Raw genomic sequence first — 18,072 nt, forward strand, 5'->3', positions numbered from 1 at the left:
GTTTTTCTTCATAAGATTGCATCAAGGCATCAACGATATGTTTAGTAAGCACTTTATTTTGACTATAAGCATGAGGAGAATTTAGCACGGATTGCAACAAGGAAATACAATCAATCAAAGAGAATTTTTCATAATTAAATTCCTTGAAATCCAAAATAGTGGGTTTAGCAACATCTAGAGTTTTAATTTCTTCGATCCCACTTTCATCAAATTTAGCATCAAGATCTAAAAACTCCGAATTTTTGGAACGCCTTCTAGGTAAAGGTGGATCATATTCAGTCCCATCATTATTAAGATTCATATTGCAAAACAAAGATTTAATAGGGGACACATCAATAACTTTTAGATCTTCATCTTTATTTTCATAATTCTCCGGTTTAGCGGCCATCTTATTAACTAAGGTAGCCTGCTTATCCGATAATTCAGCTGTCAACTTCTCAAGACGAGCAATTTGGGATCTTAAACCATCAAATTCTTTAGACATATCATCGAGCTCTTTATTCATATAACTCATGAAACTTTTTTGTTCCTTAAGCTCATTTCTGAAGAAACTATTATGCTCAAATTGCAAAACCATAAAACTCCTTACATTGCTTTCGATCTCTTCTAACCTTTTAAGGTGAAGATCACCAAATCTAGGTAGAGCCATCGTGACAAGCAAGCAATCCAACACACAAGCAAACAAAAAGCAAGCGGGCAAAAAGAGGCAAATAGAGAAAGAGAGGGGGGATAGAGAGAGAGAGGATGAATAAAACGGCAAGGGTGAAGTGGGGGAGAGGAAAACGAGAGGCAAATGGCAAATAATGTAATGCAGGAGATAAGGATTGTGATGGGTACTTGGTATGTTGACTTTTGCATAGGCTCTAGAAATGGCTCGTTGTTGGAAGTCAAATCTTGACTTGCGCGAACCTCCCCGGCAACGGCGCTAGAAATTCTTCTTGCTACCTCTTGAGCACTGTGTTGGATTTCCCCGAAGAGGAAGGGATGATGCAGCAAAGTAGCGTAAGTATTTCCCTCAGTTTTTGAGAACCAAGGTATCAATCCAGTAGGAGGTTGCGCACGCGTCCCCTAGTACCTGCACAAAGCAAATAACTCCTCGCAACCAACGCGATAAGGGGTTGTCAATCCCTTCACGGTTACTTACGAGAGTGAGATCTGATAGATATGAGAAGATAATATTTTTGGTATTTTTGTGATAAAGATGCAAAGTAAAATAAAAGCAAAGGAAATAACTAAGTATTGGAAGATTAATATGATGAAGATAGACCCAGGGGCCATAGTTTTCACTAGTGGCTTCTCTCAAGAGCATAAGTATTTTACGGTGGGTGAACGAATTACTGTTGAGCAATTGACAGAATTGAGCATAGTTATGAGAATCTCTAGTTATGATCATGTATATAGGCATCATGTCCGAGACAAGTAGACCGACTCCTGCCTGCATCTACTACTATTACTCCACTCATCGACCGCTATCCAGCATGCATCTAGAGTATTAAGTTCATGAAAACAGAGTAATGCCTTAAGCAAGATGACATGATGTAGAGGGATAAATTCATGCAATATGATAAAAAAAAACCATCTTGTTATCCTCGATGGCAACAATACAATACGTGCCTTGCTGCCCCTACTGTCACTGGGAAAGGACACCACAAGATTGAACCCAAAGCTAAGCACTTCTCCCATTTCAAGAAAGATCAATCTAGTAGGCCAAACCAAACTGATAATTCAAAGAGACTTGCAAAGATAACCAATCATACATAAAAGAATTCAGAGAAGATTAAAATATTGTTCATAGATAAACTTGATCATAAACCCACAATTCATCGGTCTCAACAAACACATCGCAAAAAGAAGATTGCATCGAATAGATCTCCACAAGAGAGGGGGAGGACATTGTATTGAGATCCAAAAAGAGAGAAGAAGCCATCTAGCTAATAACTATGGACCTGAAGGTCTGAGGTAAACTACTCACACTTCATCGGAGAGGCTATGGTGTTGATGTAGAAGCCCTCCGTGATGGATACCCCCTCCGGCGGAGCTCCGGAACAGGCCCCAAGATGGGATCTCATGGATACAGGAAGTTACGGCAATGGAATTAGGGTTTTGGCTCCGTATCTGATCGTTTGGTGGTACCACTAGTGCAGAACCGGGAAATAGCACCGGTTCGTGAGGCCCTTTAGTGCCGGTTTGGTAACCGACGCTAAAGTGTAGGCACTAAAGCCCCCCCCCCTTTAGTACCGGTTCAGCACGAACCGGTGCTAAAGGGTAACCACGTGGCACGAGCCAGCTTCGGGGGCAGGGAGCCCTTTAGTACCGGTTGGTGTCACCAACCGGTATTAAAAGGTTGGGGGGTTTTGGGTTTATGATTTCTTTTTCATTTAATTTTGTGTTTTCCATTTAATTATTTTTTGTTTGCTGGTATTTTACGATACTACATATTGTACACGTTATGCATATATATAAATAGAATTTCTAGTAGAACCGATCATAATATATATATATATCATCGAATGTCTCACAACCACCATTAATTAATTCACACATATATACACACATGTATATATATATATATATGTATATATATATACAATTTCTCCTAATTGGTGCCTTCGGAGCCAGTGGCATTAGCCTAGCTAATTGGTGCCTTCGGAGCACGATAACAATTGGAAGTGGTTCATGGGGGTGGTAGCGCGTAATAGTATTCTCCTTTGGGATCTATGACCTGGTCGAGCAAAAATCCCGCTATTTCCTCTTGAATTGCTTCTATGCGGTCCTGTGCTAGGAGCTTGTCCCGCACCTCTTTTGTCGCGACCCGACCCGAATGGATCAAGCGCTCTGTGCTCAGGTGTCATCCCTGGATCAGTAATGCTGACACCACACAGCCTTATTCATTCTGACGTGCTTGCGCGCATTCCATGAATCGGTCGATCTCAGATCCGGATCTTCGTTCTATGATTAGTCTTCTCGCTGTTTACGGAACAGGTTTTCAAGCGCCTGAGTTTCGTTCGGAAACCGCGTTCCGTCGTAATCAACAGTAAAACAAGTTCTAATGCTACAGTAAAACATATGGACCGTATAGTACTTACATCGCTGCTAGAAGCATCCAGAGTTATTTTCTACCCGTTTAGTTTCACGTATCCTTCTTTTCGTTCGTTCTTAGCTTGCGAACCGATTATCAATTAAGTATGAAAGACGTATACTAGGTTCGTTCTCGTGATCGCATACTTCTACCTGTGCAATTAATGTACTTATTAGTGTTCTTGTGTGCTTTGTCTGCGTAATCACACTCACATTCGCAAGACCGGCATTATAGCTTCGAACCACTGAGGTCTCCTCGTCCGAAGTCCTAGCAACGCAGAGCAAGCTGGCAAGTATAGTACCTCTCTGATCATACCTTCGTCCGAACCTCAAAAGCACAAACCCCTTAACTGGTTCTGATCTGCATTCAGTATGCAAGCCTCAAGTTTTTTCCACCCCCATTTGGTTCAATGATTAAGGCATGTGAATTATAATCAAGCTTGTCGAAGAGACATGGGTCAGACAATGAGAGTTATGACGATTGGCTAGATTGTTCAACACAGTAGTAGAGTATGGCATGCCATAACAGCTCCACCTTGATAACTATTATTGTCAATATGGTAATGGCTCAGTGCGTGTGAAAGCGCTATGGTGACCTATCTACTCGTTTGTTATATGATGCAATCTATGCTCAGTATCGCGTGAGTTAGGGCAGCGAAGATATATCCATGACAGATGTGAGTTACTAATTCTTACAATGTCTTAATAATGAAAAATAATTTATTAACTATGCATGGCAAGTGTAAACGAGCACATCTAGTGGATTGAGCACCTGTGTCGATCAGACTTTGCGTGAGATATACTATTTCTAGAGATGACCGCCACCCAGGCTCAAAGGTTGACATGCATAAGATAATTTCATTGTCCTACTAATCACTCGCACCAGTGTAAGCAAAGCGCTACATGACTTTAAACATAGGAGAGGCCCTCAAGCTAGACACTTAATGTGACTAGTTGTGCGAACTTACGGGTGACTAACATAGCTTATATGTAGAAGTACGATTGTACCGCGTCATACCTAATATTCATAGTACTAGTATTAAACTCGTAACTGTAGCTTCTGAAAGTACTCATATCTCAGCTCATCCGTTTGCTCAAACAGCCGTGTAGTCGCGACAGAAAAGCAAGACACTAGATGCGAAGCGAAGTTTCAATGGTGGTCACGGAACAATGTGTAACTCTGCAGAGTTTGCGCACTTTTCCCCACATGACTCGATCGCCTCCGTTTGTTTTTCTCGCACTACATGGTGTTTGAGAAGACGGATGACCGAGACATAGTCTTTCAGAAGCACTAGCACCTTACATGTGGGGTAGACCGGTACACCTACATCCCCTACATCTGCTAGTCCACCCCGTAAGAGTTCGCACAACTTAGTCAACTATGCCAGAGCCCATAGTAGCATGTGGCTGCACACGGAAGTTTCTAGCATGAATTATCTTATGATCCCTTTGAGCCTGGGTGGCGGTCCAAAAAAAACAGGCAAGTCCTGAATAGACATCAGGTGCCTCAATCCACCCAGATGTGTGTTTAAGTTGCCACCTTAGATAAACCATTAAAATTATCAACTCACATCTGTCATGGATATCACTCACCCAATCCACGTCTACTAGCATAGCATGGCATAATAAGCAAACGTAGAAGTAACTCCCAAAGGTTTCATAATAATACAGGTAATAGGTACTACCTCATCTACTTCCCATCCCACAATTTAATTAGATCCTAATCATGCAATGTGTGAGGATTGATCTAATGCAATAAAACATGGGTTGTAGAAAAGGTATGATCAAAGTGTTACTTGCCTTGCTGATGATCCGCGAGACCTAGGGTTTCGAAGTAACAAGCGGCGCAATCCGGGTGATCTATCGCAGACAAACAACAAGAACACATAAGTACTCATCTAATGCACAGGTAAAACTCGAACAAGAGAACGAACCAGATAGTTCAACTTAAAGAACTCTGGTTGCAAAGAAAGAACGAACCGAACAAAGAAACGGAAAACAAACGGCGGAAGAAAACAACTCGGTTCTAGCAAGTTGAAACTAGGTCAAATTTTACTGTAGCAAAAACTTGTTTAAGTTGATTAGACGGAACGGCGGTTTCGAAACGAAACTCCAGGCGCTTGAAACACCTGATTCCGATAAACGAGCGAGAAGATAAACTAGAACGAAGATCGGATCTGAGATCACGATCGCGGAAAAGACGCAGAATAAATCGGGCAGAAAGAAAAGAAGCACGGTTGAACGAACGGTCGTTCGTTAACCTAGAAGAATCCGGTGATCACGTTCGTTAGGACGAACGGTCCGGCGAACAGTCCAAAGACAACTAAATCGGAAAAGAAAACGAATCCGATCTAGGGTTTTGGGAAAAGAAAACCGAACGAAAAACCGATCTAGAAAACAGGAACGGTTTAGAGAAGAACCGGAAAGAAAACGAATTGGAAGAGAAGAAAAGAATCGGAACGATTAGAAGAAAACGATCCGAGGAAAAGAGACGCGGGGCAACCTCCGGCGAGGTCTCCGGCGAGGGGCTCCGGCGGCGTGGGCAAGGTGCGGCGGCGGCATGGGCAAGGTGCGGCGGCGGTGTAGGCAAGGTGCGGCGGCGGCGCTAGGGCACAAGGGCGGCGGCGCGGTGGAGGGGTGGCGCGGCGGCGGTGTAGGGCGCTGGGTGGGGTGCGGTGGAGGGCTTGGGGTTTGATTTGATGGGTTTAGAGGGGGGGTGTTGGGGTATTTATATTGGGGAGAGGATGGGGTTTCTTGGGGTAGGGGACAAGAAATAGAGTAGGAATAGGAATAGGAAAACGAAACAAAGGAAAGGGGAGGGGGCTACCGACCTAAGTCCCGCTGGTACTCGGCCATCGAGCAAAGAGGCGGCGGCGGCCTCGCCTGCCTGGCGCCTGGCGCGCGCGCAGGGGCTGGCGGCTGGCCTGGCCGGCCGGCTGGGCCTTGGCCCAGGCGGGCGCTGGCCTTTTTTTAAAATCGGTTACGCGCGCAGAAAAACACAGAAAAGAAAATCTAAACGGGCTCCAAAATTTCTAAAGTAAATTTTCCCCGACTCCTAAAAATAAGTCGAACAAAATGAACTTTACTCCGGACCTAAAATGCAATTTTCGAAAACGCGCATTTTTCCCTATCCAAATAAAATGCAAATAAAACTCCGACAAACAACATTTGATCTATTCATTAGATCTTCATTTTTCCTAAGTTTGGGAAAGTCATATTATTACCTCTCTCATATATTTTTGATATTGGAAAATAATTGAAGATGAAATAAATAAATCAAATGATCCTCTTTTCAAAATTTGAGAAAACTCTCTAATATGAAAATAACGAAATCTCCAACTCTCTCCGAGGGTCCTTGAGTTGCGTGAAATTTCTAGGATCAACCAAAATGCATGAAAATATGATATGCATGATGATCTAATGTATAACATTCCAAATTGAAAATTTGGGATGTTACAAACCTACCCCCTTAAGATGAATCTCGCCCTCGAGATTCGGGTTGGCTAGAAAATAGGTGAGGGTGGTCCTTGAGCAAATCTTCTTCTCTTTCCCAGGTGGCTTCATCCTCTGAGTGGTGGTTCCACTGAACTTTGCAAAACTTGATAACCTTTCTGCGAGTAACTCTGCTGGCAAAATCGAGAATCTTGACTGGCTTCTCCTCATATGTTAGGTCATCCTTTAACTGAATCGCTTCAAGCGGTACTGTATCTCTTAGCGGTACCTCCGCCATTTCGGCATGACATTTCTTCAGCTGAGAAACCTGGAATACATCATGAACTCCTGACAGTCCCTCTGGTAATTCCAACTTATAAGCGACTTCTCCCATACGTTGCAAGATCTTGTATGGTCCAACGAAACGCGGTGCTAACTTTCCCTTAACTCCAAAGCGCTTAACTCCTCGAAGTGGGGATACTCGGAGATAAACTCTGTCTCCGGTTTCGTAGACTGTCTCCTTGCGTTTAGAATCTGCGTAGCTCTTCTGCCTGGACTGGGCTATCTTGAGCCTATCGCGAATCAACTTAACTTTCCGTTCAGACTCCTTAATCAAATCTGGTCCAAAGAATTGACGGTCTCCAACTTCGTCCCATGACAACGGTGTCCTGCACCTCCTTCCGTATAAAGATTCGAAAGGTGCCATCTTCGAACTGGTCTGATAGCTGTTGTTATAAGAAAACTCCGCATATGGCAAGTTATCGTCCCAGCTAGATCCATAATCTAGTGCACAAGCTCTCAGCATATCTTCCAAAATCTGATTGACTCTCTCGGTCTGTCCATCTGTCTGCGGATGAAAAGCTGTGCTGAACTCTAGTCTCGTTCCTAAAGTTTCATGCAACTGATTCCAGAACTTTGAGGTAAATTGGGTTCCTCTATCTGATACGATACTCCTCGGAACTCCATGCAAACAAATGATTCTAGTCATGTATATCTTTGCCAACTTAGCACTGGTGTAAGTGGTCTTAACTGGAATAAAATGTGCTACCTTTGTCAAACGATCAACTACTACCCATATCGAGTCATAGCCTGCTTTTGTCCTGGGTAGTCCGGTGATAAAATCCATGCCTATCTTATCCCACTTCCATTCGGGTATCGGCAATGGTTGTAGCAATCCTGCTGGCTTCTGATGTTCTGCCTTTACTCTCTGACATACGTCACAAACTGCTACATATGCTGCAATATCCTTCTTCATTCCGGTCCACCAGAATGTTTCCTTCAAATCCAAATACATCTTGGTATTCCCTGGGTGAATCGAATACGGTGAATCATGTGCCTCTTGCAAAATCAACTTCCTGATCTCCGGGTCATTGGGCACATAAACACGGTCCTCAAACCATAGGGTATCGTGCTCATCCTCACGAAATCCCTTTGCTTTTCCTTCGCTCAATTTCTCTTTTATAGCAGCAATCTCCTTGTTAGACTTCTGGGCTTCTCTGATCTTATCCATCAATGTTGACTGAATCTCCAATGCTGCTACATAGCCTCTCGGAACTATTTCCAAACATAGCTCACGAAGGTTTTCTGCTAACTCCTTTGGTACTTTCCCCGTCACTAGGGTGTTGACATGGCTCTTACGGCTCAATGCGTCAGCTACTACATTAGATTTTCCGGGATGGTAATGCAATCTCATGTCATAATCCTTGATGAGTTCCAACCATCTCCGTTGTCGGAGGTTCAACTCCTTCTGCGTGAAAATGTACTTCAAACTCTTGTGATCCGTGTACACCTCACAATGATTTCCAATGAGGAAATGTCTCCACGTCTTCAATGCATGCACTACGGCTGCTAACTCCAAATCATGCGTGGCATAATTTAACTCATGAGGCTTCAGTTGTCGTGAAGCATACGAAACAACTCTTCCTTCCTGCATAAGCACTGCTCCAAGTCCTTGACGTGAAGCGTCGCAATACACCTCATAATCCTTGGTCTGATCTGGCAAAATCAATACTGGTGAGGTAACCAAACATTTCTTCAACTCCTGGAAACTAGCCTCACACTCCTCAGTCCATTTGAACTTAGTATCCTTCTTCAACAATTCCGTCATAGGCTTTGCAATCTTTGAAAAGTTCTCAATGAATCTCCGGTAGTATCCTGCGAGTCCAAGAAAACTTCGGATCTCTCCAACCGTTGTTGGTGCTTCCCATTCGGTTACGGTCTCAACCTTTGTGGGGTCAACTGCTATACCTTCTCCGGATATAACGTGTCCGAGGAATCCAACTTCCTTCAACCAAAACTCACATTTGCTGAATTTGGCGTATAACTGATGTTCCCTTAGTTTCTCCAAAACCAAACGCAAATGTTCCTTATGCTCCTCTTCATTCTTTGAATAAACCAGGATGTCATCAATGAACACTACGACGAACTTATCCAAAAACTCCATAAACACTTTGTTCATCAGGTTCATAAAATAGGCAGGTGCGTTAGTCAATCCAAATGACATAACGGTATACTCATACAGTCCATATCTCGTGGTGAATGCTGTCTTAGGTATGTCCTGCTCCCGAATCTTCAACTGATGGTACCCTGATCGCAAATCGATCTTGGAAAACACTTTAGCTCCTTGCAAACGATCAAACAGATCATTGATCATTGGCAGTGGGTACTTGTTCTTGATGGTTACTTCATTCAATCCCCGGTAATCTACAACCATCCTTAATGATCCATCCTTCTTTTCCACTAGAAGTACGGGTGATCCCCAAGGCGAGGAACTTGGGCGAATGTAACCTTTATCCAATAACTCCTTAATCTGATTCTTAATTTCCACCAAATCCTTTGCTGGCATCCGGTACGGTCGCTTCGATATTGGGCCTGTACATGGCAATAACTCAATCAAAAACTCGATGTCTCTATCCGGTGGCATGCCTGGTAATTCCTCAGGAAATACATCAGGAAAATCCTTCACCACTGGTACTTCCTCTTGCACAACTCCTGTTAGGCAGTTTACTTGTGTCCTGTTTGGCACATGCCGGGATACGTACTTGATCCTTCTTCCTTCTGGTGTGGTAAGCAAAATTGTCTTACTAGCGCAATCGATGTTTCCTCCATACATCGACAGCCAATCCATACCAAGAATCACATCCAGACCTTGGGACTCCAGAATAATTAAATCCGTTGGGAATACATGCCTTCCTATACTTAATGGTACTTGGAAAGATCCTTGTCTGGCCATGTATTCTGCTCCTGGCGAGCTTACTAGCATAGGTGTTTTAAGAATCCTAGTGGGCAGGCTATACTTTTCCACAAATCCCCTTGATATGTATGAATGCGATGCACCAGTATCAAAAAGAACGAGTGCGGTAAATGACTTAACCAAAAACTTACCGATTACTGCATCAGGCTGATCTTCAACCTCCTCCACATTAACGTGGTTCACCTGTCCCCTATTGAAAGGGTTTGGCTTCTTCCCAGAGCTTCCATTGCCATTTCCATTCTGGCCTTTGGGACATTCATTGGCATAATGTCCGGTCTTGGAACACTTGAAACAGGTGACTTGACTCAGGTCTCTCTTGGTTGGGGTTGATGCGGTGGTCCGGTTATGGCCGTTGCTTCCTCCATTCCCATTACCATTCTTGTGGCCATTATGGTTGTGCGAACTACCTCCTCCATGGGTATGCTGAAACTGAAATCCCGGTTTAGGGGCAAAACGGGGCATCTGCTGGGCTCCAGAGTTATACTTCCCCTGTCCATATTTCCTCTTGCGGTTCTCAATCTGCTGTTGCTTCCCTTCAATCATGATGGCACGATCTACCAACTCCTGGTAGTTGTTGAAACTTGCTACCATCAACTTCATGCTTAGTTCATCGTTCAGTCCTTCCAGAAACTTCTCCTGCTTAGCAGCATCCATAGCAACGTCATCTGGGGCATAACGTGCTAACTTGCTGAAGTCGTCAACGTACTGGCCAACTGTCCTTCCTCCTTGGCGTAAGTTGCAAAACTCACGCTTCTTTATGGCCATGGCTCCTGCTGAAACATGGGCAGTGCGGAAAGCTTGCTGAAACTGATCCCATGTGACAGTGTCAACTGGGTAAGTGGCTGTGAAATTCTCCCACCATGCTGCCGCGGGTCCGTCAAGCTGGTGTGCGGCAAACTTCACTTTCTCACCATCCGTGCATCCTGCAGTGGTCAACTCCCTTCCTATCTTGCGGAGCCAATCGTCTGCTACTATTGGCTCGGTGCTACTGGAAAACACCGGCGGGTTCAGCCTAAGGAAACGGGCTAAGTGGTCAACAGGTGGTGGTGGTGGTGGGTTGTTGTTGTTGTTCTGCTGGTTCTGAACTAACATCTGCATCAATTGATTCTGCTGCTGGATCAACTGAGTGAGCTCCGGTGGGAATCCATTGTCACGTCTCGGAGGCATCTGAGGGTTTAGAAAAGACGAGAATTAAGAATAGAGTGAGGTCTAAAGGGAAAACACTACCCCAATGCACATGAGCAAATGCACACAAAATCACTTCATTCAATCAAACAAGGGCTTACAAACGGTCTAAAACTATCGCAAAAGTGTTCGACTATAATGTTTACATGGGGGGATACTACTACTATATGGTGGTCATCTAGAAATTTGAACCGATGGAAGAATCCATGATATCTGCTCCAGCTTCGTCTTCAAAGTCGGGTTCACTTGGATCCGCATCGGTGTCGTCGATGATGATGTAGTTGTTCGGACATGCGACGTACTCGTCCCCCTCCTTGGTTGCTAACTTCCTCTTGAGTTCTTCAATCTCCTGCTTAAGATCGCCATTGTGTCTCGCTAGAGCTACAATCTCGTCCATGTAGTCCTTGCGTGTAGACTTCAGTTCTCCTTCTAGCTCGATGATCCTTGCCTTTGCATTCTTCAACTCTATCATGTCATTGCACATCTGGTTCTCGTGGCGTCGAATGTGCTGGTTTAACTCCTGGATGAAAGATGCAATGGATCTATCCTTCTTGGTGCTGACTAACTCCCATTGTTCATCTCGGCGTCCGCAAATCTGGTAGATAGTGTCCTTGAGGTCTTCTTGGTAAACTTCTCCAATGCGTCCTATGGTGATATGAGCTGCCATGCTCCTTCCCAGACTCCAGGTTGGTGCATTGAAAACACTATCTATAGGCTTCGTGATTGGCGCGAATGTCCTTCCCGGAACGTGAGCTTGAATCTTCCAGCGCTCCTCTTCAGGCAGAGTGGCGTTGAAGGTTCCCGTGAAGCTTGGTAATCCAATGTTCAGGTACTTGGTGACTTCCTTCAGGTGAAATCCAAATGGTGTGCCTTCATCCGGTTGAGCGTACTTAATCTTCGCGTGCGTCATCCTAAAGAGTAGAAAAGATGAGGAGTTCGAAAATGAGAAGAGAATGGTGATCTATGGCTTTAACTTAGTGGTCGTGTCCTATAGTCAGCGTGTGCTCTGATACTATCTCTGTTGCGACCCGACCCGAATGGATCAATCAAGCGCTCTGTCTCAGGTGGTCATCCGGGATAGGTGAATGTGGGACAAACACAGGTTGATCCGGAAGGATTTAGCAGAGTGGGCAATTCACACACTTATTACATCGTTGTCTCAAAGAGAACTTATTACAATAATATGGCTTAAGGCCATCTATCGATAACAGCGGAAGACTCGGAAGATAAATGGGTCCATCAACTCCAACGGCATCACTGAGTATAGAACCACGACCTAAAACACCTTACTCGTCGTCTGAAAAGTCTGCAACATGAGAAGTTGCAGCCCGAAAACGGGTCAGCACATGGAATATGCTGGCAATGTAACACATAGAGAGTAATGGAATGAAACAGCTATACTATATGCATATATGGCTGGTGGAAAGCTCTATGGTTACAGTTTTGCGTAAAGCCAGTTTTTCCCTACTGCAAAGGAATAAATTTATTTAACTATCATGGTAGTTGTTAAACATCGAGAATGGTTGACAGCATTCCGATCCCAATTAAGTGAACAATTAAAACCCAACAACATTAATTAGAAGTAACGTGATGAGATTCACATGATATTCAAGTACTAGATACTCAAGTTGTCCATAACCGGGGACACGGCTAATCATGATTAGTTTGTACACTCTGCAGAGGTTTGCGCACTTTTCCCCACAAGACTCGATCGCCTCCGTTTGGTTTCTCGCACTACATGGTGTTTGAGAAGACGGATGACCGAGACATAGTCTTTCAGAAGCGACTAGCACCTTACATGTGGGATAGACCGTACCACCTACACCCTACATCTGCTAGTCCACCCCGTAAGAGTTCGCACAACTTAGTCAACTATGCCAGAGCCCATAATGGCTTGTGGCACACGGAAGTTTCTAGCATGAATAGATCTTATGATCCCTTTGAGCCTGGGTGGCGGTCAAAAAAAAACAGGCAAGTCCTGATAGACATCAGGTGCCTCAATCCACCCAAGCTCTATGGTTACAGTTTTGCGTAAAGCCAATTTTTCCCTACTGCAAAGGAATAAATTTATTTAACTATCATGGTGGTTGTGAAACATCGAGAATGGTTGACAGCATTCTCAATCCCAATTAAAAGTAATTAAAAACCCAACAACATTAATTAGAAGTAACATGTTGAGATTCACATGATATTCAAGTACTAGATACTCAAGATGTCCATAACCGGGGACACGACTAATCATGATTAGTTTGTACACTCTGCAGAGGTTTGCGCACTTTTCCCCAGATGACTCGATCGCCTCCGTTTGTTTTCTCGCACTACATGGTGTTTGAGAAACGGATGACCGAGACATAGTCTTTCAGAAGCACTAGCACCTTACATGTGGGGTAGACCGGTACACCTACATCCCCTACATCTGCTAGTCTACCCCGTAAGAGTTCGCACAACTTAGTCAACTATGCCAGAGCCCATAGTAGCATGTGGCTGCACACGGAAGTTTCTAGCATGAATTATCTTATGATCCCTTTGAGCCTGGGTGGCGGTCCAAAAAAAACAGGCAAGTCCTGATAGACATCAGGTGCCTCAATCCACCTAGATGTGTGTTTAAGTTGCCACCTTAGATAAACCATTAAAATTATCAACTCACATCTGTCATGGATATCACTCACCCAATCCACGTCTACTAGCATAGCATGGCATAATAAGCAAACGTAGAAGTAACTCCCAAAGGTTTCATAATAATACAGGTGATAGGTACTACCTCATCTACTTCCCATCCCACAATTTAATTAGATCCTAATCATGCAATGTGAGAGGATTGATCTAATGCAATAAAACATGGGTTGTAGAAAAGGTATGATCAAAGTGTTACTTGCCTTGCTGATGATCCGCGAGACCTAGGGTTTCGAAGTAATAAGCGGCGCAATCCGGGTGATCTATCGCAGACAAACAACAAGAACACAATAAGTACTCATCTAATGCACAGGTAAAACTCGAACAAGAGAACGAACCAGATAGTTCAACTTAAGAACTCTGGTTGCAAAGAAAGAACGAACCGAACAAAGAAACGGAAAACAAACGGCGGAAGAAAACAACTCGGTTCTAGCAAGTTGAAACTAGGTCAAATTTTACTGTAGCAAAAACTTGTTTAAGTTGATTGGACGGAACAGCGGTTTCGAAACGAAACTCCAGGCGCTTGAAACACCTGATTCCAATAAACGAGCGAGAAGATAAACTAGAACGAAGATCGGATCTGAGATCACGATCACGGAAAAGACGCAGAATAAATCCGGCAGAAAGAAAAGAAGCACGGTTGAACGAACGGTCGTTCGTTAACCTAGAAGAATCCGGTGATCACGTTCGTTAGGACGAACGGTCCGGCGAACAGTCCAAAGACAACTAAATCGGAAAAGAAAACGAATCCGATCTAGGGTTTCGGGAAAAGAAAACCGAACGAAAAACCGATCTAGAAAACAGGAACGGTTTAGAGAAGAACCGGAAAGAAAACGAATCAGAAGAGAAGAAAAGAATCGGAATGATTAGAAGAAAACGATCCGAGGAAAAGAGACGCGGGGCAACCTCCGGCGAGGTCTCCGGTGAGGGGCTCCGGCGGCGTGGGCAAGGTGCGGCGGCGGTGTAGGCAAGGTGCGGCGGCGGTGTAGGCAAGGTGCGGCGGCGGCGCTAGGGCACAAGGGCGGCGGCGCGGTGGAGGGGTGGCGCGGCGGCGGTGTAGGGCGCGGGGTGGGGTGCGGTGGAGGGCTTGGGGTTTGATTTGATGGGTTTAGAGGGGGGGTGTTGGGGTATTTATATTGGGGAGAGGAGGGGGTTTCTTGGGGTAGGGGACAAGAAATAGAGTAGGAATAGGAATAGGAAAACGAAACAAAGGAAAGGGGAGGGGGCTACCGACCTAAGTCCCGCTGGGACTCGGCCATCGAGCGAAGAGGCGGCGGCGGCCTCGCCTGCCTGGCGCCTGGCGCGCGCGCAGGGGCTGGCGGCTGGCCTGGCCGGCCGGCTGGGCCTTGGCCCAGGCGGGCGCTGGCCTTTTTTTTTAAAACGGTTACGCGCGCAGAAAAACACAGAAAAGAAAATCTAAACGGGCTCCAAAATTTCTAAAGTAAATTTTCCCCGACTCCTAAAAATAAGTCGAACAAAATGAACTTTACTCCGGACCTAAAATGCAATTTTCGAAAACGCGCATTTTTCCCTATGCAAATAAAATGCAAATAAAACTCCGACAAACAACATTTGATCTATTCATTAGATCTTCATTTTTCCTAAGTTTGGGAAAGTCATATTATTCCCTCTCTCATATATTTTTGATATTGGAAAATAATTGAAGATGAAATAAATAAATCAAATGATCCTCTTTTCAAAATTTGAGAAAACTCTCAAATATGAAAATAACGAAATCTCCAACTCTCTCCGAGGGTCCTTGAGTTGCGTGAAATTTCTTGGATCAACCAAAATGCATGAAAATATGATATGCATGATGATCTAATGTATAACATTCCAAACTGAAAATTTGGGATGTTACATCTTTGAACTGTTAAGAAGGAGATCAATATGCATGCATATTAGTTGTGTGAATAGACATCAATAGTGGTGTAAAAATTGTGAATAGTGTTCTGACAATCGATATCGTACCCACTCCTGTCTTTGAGATTTGCTCCTTTCGGACGCCATCATGCGAATGTTCTCGCAAACGTAGTATGCACATAGACCAATCCCCGGCGCCTGCTTCAGGGCCTTTACGAGAATGGAATTTGATCAGATAATAATTAATCAAGCATGATAATTAAAGAGATGGCAGCTAGCTAGTACTACTTAATTACTTACCTTGGGTCGATACATTTCAGATTTTGTTTCCATGGGCCTGGAGTGGCCCTGATGAACTTTGCCCAAGCCCTGCCCGCCGACAAAGAAAATGAATAAATGGGTTATTAAATAGTTGTTATCAGGAAATGATGAACTAATTAAATAGGCCGAGATATAGTTAATAATGATTGAAATTACCTGTTGACTATCCCCTTCACGATGGTGTAGTCACTTGCTTTCTTAAGTACTGAGTCTAGTACTTCAACTGTTCCTTCATCAACTTTAATGATTAACAAGATCCAGTGAAATCTGCATGCACACACGTTTGCATGTCTTAATTAAGCGGGCGTATGTAAGCAAAAACATGTAGCTAGCTAGTAAGAAAAAACAGAATTTGTAGTACAAGACAGTGTGACTCACTGGAAGTTGTAAGGAAGTAGTATATCTTCATTGTATTTGAGGTCCTTGAAACTCTAGCATGCTTTCCTCTACACTTTTTTCGTGATATGGATCTATTTTCCATGTGTATTCATTAATGGTATTTGGGTCAACGAACCCAATGCCATAGCGTCCACCTTTTTTCATTTCATAAATCTTCATCCTACATAATACCACAGAAAAGAATATAGTGAGGATAATTACAGGTAATGATTGATCAAAATGATCACTACAGCTAGCTTGAGACTTAAATTACAGAAAGAAATCACTTACATACAATAGCAATTGACGATAGATTTTTCGAGTGCGTCTTGATTGTATAGCTGAAATAGTTCTGAATACTCAACGGTCACAGCTTTCTCATGGTAGTAATGATCCTTCTTGACATTCACCATGAGGGACTCTCGATTGGAAATCTTGGTAATGTCCATGTACCATTGATGCAATTCATACATTCTCGTTGGGAGCTTATTGACCTCCTCTGGCTCGACCAAAGGTTGGTCCCGGGCATATTTCCGTTTTATTTCCTCCTCTCTAGTCGGAGACATGGGCTCGATATCGAGGAGTTGTCCAACAATGATCCCGATTGTTTCAGCCTGCGCAATATGCTCCTCGGTTATTACCACATCGCCCACCCCGGGAACATTAACGGTTTTCCCACAATAATATTGGGCGCGCCTACTCTCATGTGTTGTTGGCACAACAAGCAGGGGGATTGATTGCGCCGCCTGTTCTCCCAGCCGGGGAACGGTTTTACCGCTCCTTTTGCCAGCTGATTTGCTCGAGCTTGAGCTCGCCTCTTTCTGTAGACGTGCTCGATTTAACTTCTTGATGTGGCGCTCATAGTCTATGTCAACAGGCTTGGGAGCTGGTGCTCTAGCCATACGAATGAAGTGGTCAATCTTTTCAATAGGCACTTTCTCCCTTGGCGGCGGTGGCGGTTTCGGTGCAAAATGGGCTTCCACCTCGGCCTTCGATATGGCTACGTTTTCCTCCTTGGACTTGTCGTAAGGCCTCTGCGGAAGAGGCGCGAGGCTTGGACCATATTGAAATCGCTTGCCTCCGCCTGTACCTCTGGTACTACCTCGACTTGTACCACTTCGCACCATAGCTGAGGCGGCTCTCTTCCGTGATTGCTGAGGCGGCGAAGACGGCTGATGTGGCTGAGTTGGAGGAGGAGTGGCCTGAAGCTGTGCCAGACTTGGAGGAGGAGTGGCCTGAAGCTATGCCAGACTTGGAGGAGGAGTGTCCTGAAGCTGTGCCAGACTTGGAGGAGGAGTGGCCTGACGCTTTGCCGGACTTGGAGGAGGAGGAGTGGCCTGAAGCTATGCCGGACTTGGAGGAGGAGTGGCCTGACGCGTTGGTGGACTTGGATGTAACGCCCCAAGACCGATGTGCCAGGTGTCTTCCAATTATTCGCTGTTGTTGCCATGTCTTTCGTTTGCATGTTGCATCTTGTCATGTCATCATGTCCATTGCATCATCATGTTTTCAAAACTTGCATCCGTCCGGGTTCCCAGTTCCGTCCATCGTCCGTTCTGAGCCCAGACACACTTGCACGCGCCCGCGGCATGTCCGAGATAGTATTTTATAAGTGGCCGGAAAATGTTCTCGGAATGGGACGAGAGTTGGCGTGCGGTCTTGTTATAGTGTAGGTAGACCGTCTACCAAGTTTCATCGCAATCGGAGTTCGTTTGACGCCCCAATGATTAACTATAGTGGCAGTATAGCCAGTCTAACGTCGGACGTTTTCGGTCTCTGGAAACAGTCGCCGGGCCTCTCTCTCTTCTCCTCTCTCAGCTCGAGCCCTTCTGCACAGCCCACAAGTTCCAACCGACCCCTCGCGTGCGTGTCCGAAACTTCCCCGGACT

This window comes from Triticum urartu, chromosome 7, assembly GCF_003073215.2.
Source record: "Triticum urartu cultivar G1812 chromosome 7, Tu2.1, whole genome shotgun sequence".
NCBI classification, from domain to species: domain Eukaryota; kingdom Viridiplantae; phylum Streptophyta; class Magnoliopsida; order Poales; family Poaceae; genus Triticum; species Triticum urartu.